Source organism: Cherax quadricarinatus, chromosome 1, assembly GCF_038502225.1.
Source record: "Cherax quadricarinatus isolate ZL_2023a chromosome 1, ASM3850222v1, whole genome shotgun sequence".
Classification (NCBI taxonomy): Eukaryota; Metazoa; Arthropoda; class Malacostraca; order Decapoda; family Parastacidae; genus Cherax; species Cherax quadricarinatus.
This window is the reverse complement of record NC_091292.1, coordinates 96009666-96019199: the sequence shown is the minus strand read 5'-3', so window position 1 is coordinate 96019199 and position 9534 is coordinate 96009666.

The following is a 9534-nucleotide window of genomic DNA, read 5'->3' as shown; positions in this document are numbered from 1 at the left end:
GTGGCATTCAGAGGCTTTTCTTGCCACCCACCCCCTCCATGTTTTAAATACAGGTACTCACACCCATTTTGATCCTCGGACTCACACTCTCTCTTGCATCGATCTCTCAGTCTGCTCTTCCTCCGCCGCGTTAGACTTCACTTGGCCTGTTCTTCCGGACTTACATGACAGCGATCATTTCCCAATCATTCTTACTTCCCCTTCATATTCACCACCTCTTCGCATCCCACGCTGGCAATTTGATCAGGCAAATTGGAACCTTTACTCACACCTAACTGTTTTTAGAGAGGTTCCTTCTTCGTCCTCCATCGATGAGCTTTTACACCTCTTCTCGTCCTCCGTTTTAACCGCAGCTTCTCATTCTATACCCCAAACTTCGGGCAGGCATTCTCAGAAATGCGTGCCTTGGTGGTCTCCTGCTTGTGCTCGTGCAGTACGTTTGAAACGCGCTGCATGGGGCAGGTACCGGTACAATAGAACCACAGAGAGACTTCTTGATTTTAAGCAGAAGCGTGCGATCGCTCGCTGTGTCATCCGTGACACTAAACACACTTGCTGGCGAGATTATGTCTCCACCATCACCTCTGCTTCCTCTATGAGTGCAGTCTGGAAAAAAGTACGAAAACTGAGTGGTAAATATTCTCCTGACCCGGCTCCTGTTCTGCGGGTTGCCTGTGTTGATATAGCAAACCCACTAGATGTTGCCAATGAAATTGGCAATCATCTGGTCCGTATTTCTCAGGGACTCCATCTATGCCCCTCATTTCTTTCCTCAAAGTCTGCCAGAGAGTTAGCACCCTTGGACTTTTCTTCTCTCAGAGAAGAACAGTATAATGTGCCTTTTACACTTCAAGAGCTGGAGGCAACACTCTCAGCTTGCCGATCATCGGCAGCTGGGCCCGACGACATTCATATTCGTATGCTACAACATTTACATCAGTCAGCCCTTGCAGTCCTATTACGCCTTTACAATCTTATTTGGTCACAAGGAGTTCTTCCACAGCTGTGGAAATCCGCCATTGTTCTCCCTTTCCGCAAACCAGGCACTACGGGACATGAAACCTCCCACTATCGTCCCATTGCTCTTACCAGTGCAGTTTGCAAAGTGATGGAATGCCTAGTAAATAGACGTTTAGTGTGGTATTTAGAGACACACAACAGTCTCTCCACTCGTCAATGTGGCTTTCGTAAGGGACGTTCTACCATAGACCCCTTACTACGCTTGGATACGTATGTTCGTAATGCCTTTGCGAATAACCACTCAGTTATTGCCATATCTTTTGACCTTGAGAAGGCATATGACACAACTTGGAGGTATAATATTTTAGCCCAAGCCCACTCCTTAGGATTTCGAGGCAATCTACCATCCTTCCTTAAGAACTTTTTAACCGACAGGCATTTCCGTGTTCGGGTTAATAATGTGCTCTCCCCGGACTTTATCCAAGCTGAAGGTGTCCCCCAGGGATGTGTTCTGAGCACAACACTTTTTCTCCTTGCTATTAATGATTTGGCCTCTAGTCTTCCATCAAATATTTGGTCATCACTCTATGTTGACGACTTCGCTATTGCCTGCGCAGGCGCTGACTGTCACCTTATTACAGTTTCTCTCCAGCATGCAGTCGACCGTGTTTCTAATTGGGCCACCACACGTGGGTTTAAATTTTCCAGCACTAAAACCCACCAAATTACTTTCACTAGACGCTCTTGTCATCTCCGATCATCCTTTGTACCTCTATGGCTCCCGTATCCCTGAACGTGATAGTCAAGTTTCTGGGCCTCCTCTTTGATCGTAGGTTATCCTGGAAACCTCACATTACCTCTCTGAAGGCAACTTGTCACAGCCGGCTGAACCTTCTTAAAACCCTTGCTCATCTTTCATGGGGAGCTGATCGTCGAACCCTCCTTCGCCTACATTCCACCCTTATTTTATCGAAACTTGATTATGGTGACCAGATCTATTCAGCGGCATCTCCTGCTACTCTCTCTAGCCCTAACCCCATTCATCACCAAGGATTACGTTTATGCCTTGGTGCTTTTCGCTCTTCCCCTGTCGAGAGCCTCTATGCAGAAGCGAACGTTTCATCCTTATCCGATCGCCGTGATGCCCATTGCCTTCGCTACTATGTACGCTCTCATGATCTCCGCAATCATTCCATTTATAGAATGGTCACTGATATTAGTAGACATTCTTTATTTGTTCGCCGCCCCTGTTTACTCCGTCCCTTCTCTCTTTGCCTTCATTCGCTCTTGTTTTCTCTTCAATTACCACCTTTCTATGTACATGTAGCATCTCACTTTTCCCTACCCCCCTGGGAAGTTCCAGCTGTTCGAGTCTGTTCTTTCTCTCTCCCTTGCTCGAAAGCCCAACTGTCTACGGTCGCTTCCCGCTCTCTTTTTCTTTACCACTTTCACTCTCATTCTCATGCCATTGCTGTGTACACAGATGGCTCTAAGTCTTCTGACAGCATAGGATTCGCAGCAGTGTTTCCAGACAGCGTCGTACAAGGGCGTTTACTATCTTCGGCTAGTATTTTTACTGCTAAATTCTATGCCCTCCTTACAGCACTTATCCGTATTGCATCTATGCCTGTGTCATCATTTGTGGTTGTCTCAGACTCCCTTAGTGCTTTACAGGCTATACAAAAATTTGATACACCTCACCCCTTAGTCCTCCGTATCCAACTTTGGCTACGCCGCATCTTTACCAAGCATAAAGATATTCTTTTTTGTTGGGTCCCTAGTCATGTTGACGTACAGGGCAATGAACAGGCAGACACTGCTGCGCGGTCAGCAGTACATGACCTACCAGTTTCATGTAGAGGTATTCCATTTACGGACTATTTTGTTGCAATATCTTCCCAACTTCACACCCGTTGGCAACAACGTTGGTCTGCTATGCTCGGCAACAAACTTCAATCTATTAAACCGAGTATAGGTTACTGGCCGTCTTCTTATCACCAGTGTCGAGGTTGGGAGACTACTCTCTCCCGTCTTCGCATTGGCCATACTCGTCTTGCTCATGAATATCTCATGGAGAGGCGCCCTGCTCCTCTCTGTGAGAATTGCCAAGTTCCATTATCAGTCAGCCACATTGTTGGACTGCCCACTTTATCAACGAGCACGCAGAATTTACCTCCGTTGTCGTCTTCGCTCTGCTGCTCTCTCTTTACCTTCCCTTCTCGCTGATGGACCCACCTTTCATCCAGACTCTCTCATTGACTTTTTGACAACAACTGACTTACTTCACAAATTCTGATACCTTCAGCCCTTTCTACTTCAATCTCTTGCTACCCTCAACCCCCGTACTATCCCCTGCCCCGCTGTTTTCTGTAACCTACTGATCATCCCTCCTCCCTTCTGCCATCCAATACCCTCGCTTCCTTCCCTACCCTGCAGCGCTGTATAGCCCTTGTGGCTTAGCGCTTCTTTTTGATTATAATAATAATGTGGGCGAAGGGCTTGGACTTCCAGCAAGCGAGTGTGAACGTGTGAGATAGGAGTAAATGGAGATGAATGGTTTTTGGGACTTGATGAGCTGTTGGAGTGTGAGCAGGGAGCGTGAAGGGATTCAAGGAAACTGGTTATTAGATTTTGCTGGACTTGAGTCCTGGAAATGGGAAGTACAGTGCCTGCACTTTAAAGGAGGGGTCTGGGATATTGACATTTTGGAGGGACTTCTAAACTGTTGTATCTGAGCACCTTTGCAAAAACAGTGATTATGTATGAGTGAGGTGAAAGTATTTAATGATGATAAAATTATTTTCTTTTGGGGATTTTCTTTTTGGGTCACCCTGCCTCGGTTGAAGATGGCCGATTTCTTAAAAAAAAAAAATTGTATACAGCAAACCTTTTATTTTCGGCATTTCCCACAAAGGTAGGGTGAGTGACCCCTCAAAAAGAAACATTAATCTTCATTCATTCAGTAGCTGTCTTGCCTGAAGTGCATAAATTCACAGTTCAAATGCTACACTGAGCTTGATGGTGTAAGTCAACAAACGGATAAAAAGTACAGAGAAACCTGTATTACTGCTACAAGCTGTATAGCCCTTGTGGCTTAGCACTTCTTTTTGATTATAATAATTACTGCTACAAAATTTATCCTGGGATGGACTTTATCAAATACATAGAGAATAAGAAAATGTGTAGTACTATGCAAAGATCAGCAAACATTTTTAGGGTATTTCCCCAAAACAAATTTGTGTACAGTGAAATTACCCACTTGACTTGAAAGTCCACAGAATCCGGAAAATACAAGAAGCATTCAAATTCTATTTATGTGAACCCATATGGAGGAACTCTTCCTGGTATGTTGAAAGTCGTAAACCTACTAACATAAATAATGCACTTCTGTTGACTGTAAGCAGAGACAATTATTGATAAAGAGATATGATACTAGGCCAAAAGTTATGTTGTGGTGTCTGCAATGGGATGTGAGGTTGTCGTGCCTACACCTGAGTCAATGGTGACACTCGTGATGTTGCCAGCCACTTACCCATTTTACATTATTGACGACTTAAGAAATGGTCCCTACAAATTAATTTTTTTTTTTTTAATACCCCTCAGGGAAGGTTCCTTGATGTTGGTGAGAGGCTCTTGATTTAGGGAATTGGATCTGTGCTCCAGTTCCCCGAATTAAGCCTGAATGCCTTCCACATCCCCCCCCCCAGGCGCTGTATAATCCTCCGGGTTTAGCGCTTCCCCCTTGATTATAATAATAATAATTTAATTTTATTAAGAAACTAAAAATTATTTGTTTGAAAAAATATAGCTTTCATAATTTGCCTCGCTATTAAATAATTTTTTGTGCAGTTTTACTTATGTTTACTTCATTACCAAAGATTTTAATTTTTACCCCATTTAGGGTAATTTATCCTAGTTCCCCGACCTCTGCCTATAGGCTGAGCCTGTGAACTCTGACAGGAAGCAGAGTGTCTGGACCCAGCTATGTCACCAGGCTGTCAGATCAATACCCCTCAAGGAAGGTTCCTTGATGTTGGTGAGGGGCTCTTGATTTAGGGAATTGGATCTGTGCTCCAGTTCCCCGAATTAAGCCTGAATGCCTTCCACATATCCCCCCCCCCCAGGCGCTGTATAATCCTCCGGGTTTAGCGCTTCCCCCTTGATTATAATAATAATAATAATGTCAGATCAATATATATATATAGAAAACACATGGATGCATTGCCTTGTAAGGTAAATAAGCACCTGGAGTTTACCTGGAGAGAGTTCCGGGGGTCAACATCCCCGCGGCCCGGTCTGTGATCAGGCCTCATGGTGGATCAGGGCCTTATCAACCAGGCTGTTACTGCCGGCTGCACGCAATCCAGCGTACGAGCCACAGCCCGGCTGGTCAGGTACCGACTTTAGGTGCTTGTCTAGTGCCTGCTTGAAGACAGCCAGGGGTCTATTGGTAATCCCCCTTATGTATATTGGGAGGCAGTTGAACAGTCTTGGGCTCCTGACACTTATTGTGTTGTCTCTTAATGTGCTAGTGACACCCCTGCTTTTCACTGGGGGGATGTTGCATCGTCTGCCGAGTCTTTTGCTTTCGTTGTGAATAATTTTCGTGTGCAAGTTCGGTACTAGTCCCTCTAGGATTTTCCAGGTGTATATAATCATGTATCTCTCCCACCTGCATTCCAGGGAGTACAGGTTCAGGAACTTCAAGCGCTCCCGGTAATTGAGGTGTTTTATCTCCTTTATGAGTGCCGTGAAGGTTCTCTACATTTTCTAGGTCAGCAATTTCACCTGCCTTGAAAAGTGCTGTTAGTATGCAGCAGTATTCCAGCCTAGATAGAATAAGCGACCTGAAGAGTCATCATGGGCTTGGCATCCCTAGTTTTGAAGGTTCTCATTATCCATCCTGTCATTTTTCTAGCAGATGCGATTGATACAATGTTATGGTCTTTGACGTTACTTTTTCGCTCTATTGTGTGCCTGGAATTTGTTTTATATTCTGATGAAGTTTTAATATCCTCATGTTTACCATATCGGAGTAATTGAAATTTCTCATCGTTGGACTTCATATTGTTTTCTGCAGCCCATTGAAAGATTTGGTTGATGTCCGCCTGGAGCCTTGCAGTATTTGCAATGGAAGACACTGTCATGCAGATTCGGGTGTCTGCAAAGGAAGACACGGTGCTGTGGCTGACATCCTTGTCTATGTCAGATATGAGGATGAGAAACAAGATGGGAGCGAGTACTGTGCCTTGCGGAACAGAGCTTTTCACCGTAGCCGCCTCAGACTTTACTCTGTTGACTACTACTCTCTGTGTTCTGTTTGTGAGGAAATTATAGATCCATCTACCAACTTTTCCTGTTATTCCTTTAGCACGCATTATGTGCGCTATTACGCCATGGTCACACTTGTCGAAGGCTTTTGCAAAGTCTGTGTATATTACATTTGCATTATTTTTGTCTTCTAGTGCGTGTAGGACCTTGTCGTAGGTGATCCAGTAGTTGGGACAGACAGGCGTCAAGCCCAAGATAGGTCACAGAAAGGTCCAAGGTGGGATTAAGGGAAAGGTTCCAGTGGTCAGGTAAGACGAGGGATGAGGATGGGTAACATTTTTAATATAAGAATTTTGGAAATGTGAACAATGAGTTTAGCCATAATATGTATTCCTTTGTTTTACTCTATGGTCTCAGTAAGGTGAATGGTGGCTCCCTCCAGGATTCTGAGTTTGGTTCTACAGTCTTCCTGAAAGAGTTAATGCACTGCCCCTCAGTTCATGATTCATGAATGTATCCTGCCATGTGTGATGCATGCATTGTTGTCCCTACACACATTTGTGTTTAAAGTCAAGTTCCAAAATCACATAATGTCTCGCCAATATAAAACTTATTGCAACCCCCCCCCACCCCGCATGGAATACTGTAGATTCCTGTGGTAGTATTGTTTTTGGGTCTGCAAGGCATGGAGACTTATTTTTTCGTTTTTGTAATGACAGCAGTCACATCCACATTGTCCTTGAAGAAAATGAGGGTGCTAGAAACAAGTACTCATCCCTCAAGATCAAGATGACGGTCGATGCTGGAGTGTTCCATAGGAGTAGTGAATACGTAGGGCATTCCTCTTGAAGGCATGTATATGAAGACAAAACTTGAAGGTGGCAAAAGTGTCCTTGATGTATATTTCTACTCATTTGCCAAGTATTGATCATCACAGTTCCTAAGAGCTCAAAAGAATCCTATGACCATGCCACCCTTGATGTTGTAGGAAAGGTAATGAACCTGATAATCCTTATTAGTGGACTTCCAGTGCACCTTGTGTTTGAGGGTGTTGTCTTCCTTGGTGAGGAAGACATCAAGAACGGGGTACGAAGTTGCCCTTTTCCAACTTCAGCGAAACCGTATAGAAGGTTCCAAGAAGTTGTGAGTATCCTTTAATTAATGAAGGTCAGAATGTATAGGGACAATGATCAGAGTGTCATCCACATATCTCAGCAAAATGATGCATGGAATGATGTTTAATTAGTCCTTTTCCAAGTACTCAAGGTAAATGTTAGCTGACTTGGTGCTGAGGGGTAATATCATTGTCAGGACTTTTTTTTTTTTTGTTTATACAAATCAATTGTACAAGCTAAGAGTTGTTGTCCTACCTCAGTTCATTTCAAAGTCCAGCCCTATCTAAGGTATACTACAATCCCAGGATGCCACCCACAACAACTGACTAAGAACCAGGTACCTACTTACTGCAGCAGCAGCAGCAGCTGCTGCTGTTGCTGCTGCTGCTGCCGCCGCCGTTGCTGCCGGTGCATTCCTGTTACTGCCTTCCTGTTGCTGCTAGCTACTGCTCTCTTCCTACTACTACTTACTGCTGCCTTCCTGCTACTGCTTGCTGCTGCTGCCACTTGCTAGCTACTGCTACCACTTACTTGCTGATGATACTTGCTGGTAGCTGCTGCTCCCAATTACTTGCTGCTGCTGCCACTTGCTGTTGTTACCACCTGCTGTTGCTACCACTTGCTAGCTTCTACAGCCACTTGCTTGCTGATACTGTCAATTGCTATGGGCTGCTGCTGCCACTTACTTGCTGATAACTGCTGCTCCCAACTGCTTGTTACTGCTCCCAATTACCCCCTCAAGGAAGGTTCCTTGATGTTGGTGAGGGGCTCTTGATTTAGGGAATTGGATCTGTGCTCCAGTTCCCCGAATTAAGCCTGAATGCCTTCCACATCCCCCCCCAGGCGCTGTATAATCCTCCGGGTTTAGCGCTTCCCCCTTGATTATAATAATAATAATGCTCCCAATTACTTGCTGCTGTTACCACTTGCTTGCTGCTGTTGCCACTTGCTACCACTTTTTTTGCTGCTGCTGCTACTTGCTTGCTGTTGCTGCCACTGCCAATTGCTTGCTGCTGTTGCTTGCCTCCTTTCTTGCATTCCTGCTACTCCACTGCTGCCTGCCTGCTTGTTTGTTGCTGCTTGCTGCTACTGCTTGTTGCTACTGCTGCTGCTGATTGATAAGATTTCCTTCAGATTTTTAACCCCGGAGGGTTAGCCACCTAGTGCGTCATCGATGACTGTCTAACTTATTTCCATTGGGGTCCTCAATCTTGTTCCCCAGGATGCGACCCACACCAGTCGACTAACACCCAGGTACTTATTTGCTGCTAGGTGAACATGGCAACAAGTGCAAGGAAACACGTCGAAATGTTTCCACTCCGCCGGGAATCGAACCCGGGCCCTCCGTGCGTGAAGCGAGAGCTTTAGCCACCAGGCTGTTCTTGCTTGCTGATACTACTTGTTACTGCTTGCTGCTAGTGCTTGGTGCTGCTTGCTGATACTGCTTGTTGCTGCTGCTGAAAAAATCAACAATTCTTGATATTTAAAACCCACAAATTCATAAATAATAGCGAGGCCCGTGTCAGGAAACACTTCTGTTTCCTGACACACCTTATCTAGCCTAATATGCCACCGGCAGTGCTGTGCAAAGACGCTCCTTCCCCCAGACAGTTTCTTGATCTGTTGACTGGTCATCATCGTACTGTTGTTTACAGGTGTGGGAGACGATGCTCCTATTTTGTATCAGACACACGACTTGTTGATGCATGGAGAAACTCCCAGCACCTCGATGTGAACACTACTGTCAGGGAGCATGAATCATTCACCTTCAACAACTGCAGTGCCTTAACGAGCTAATTGATATTTTTGGTGAAAGTCTCATCATCAACACCCGGTCTTTTTTTATATATACTATTACATCAACAGTGATATTTATTTTTGCACCCTCAACAACCTCCACTTCTACAAACTTCTACCATTATACAGCACTACACTGCAATGCTGTATAATCTACATAGTTTTAGTTCATATTTCTAAATATAGGAAGCAAACGAGACGATTAAACATTGTCAATGAGCATATAGTATGTGACAACAGAGCTTCCCAGAGGTGGTCATGAATGGAGAGGGAGAACACCTAGAGAGAAACCAAGAGCTATAAAAACACCAAAATTATTTGAGAGAGAGGGAGGGTCCATGATTCGGTGTAAATGGGAAGGGAAAATGAGTGGGTGTAATGCAATGGCTTT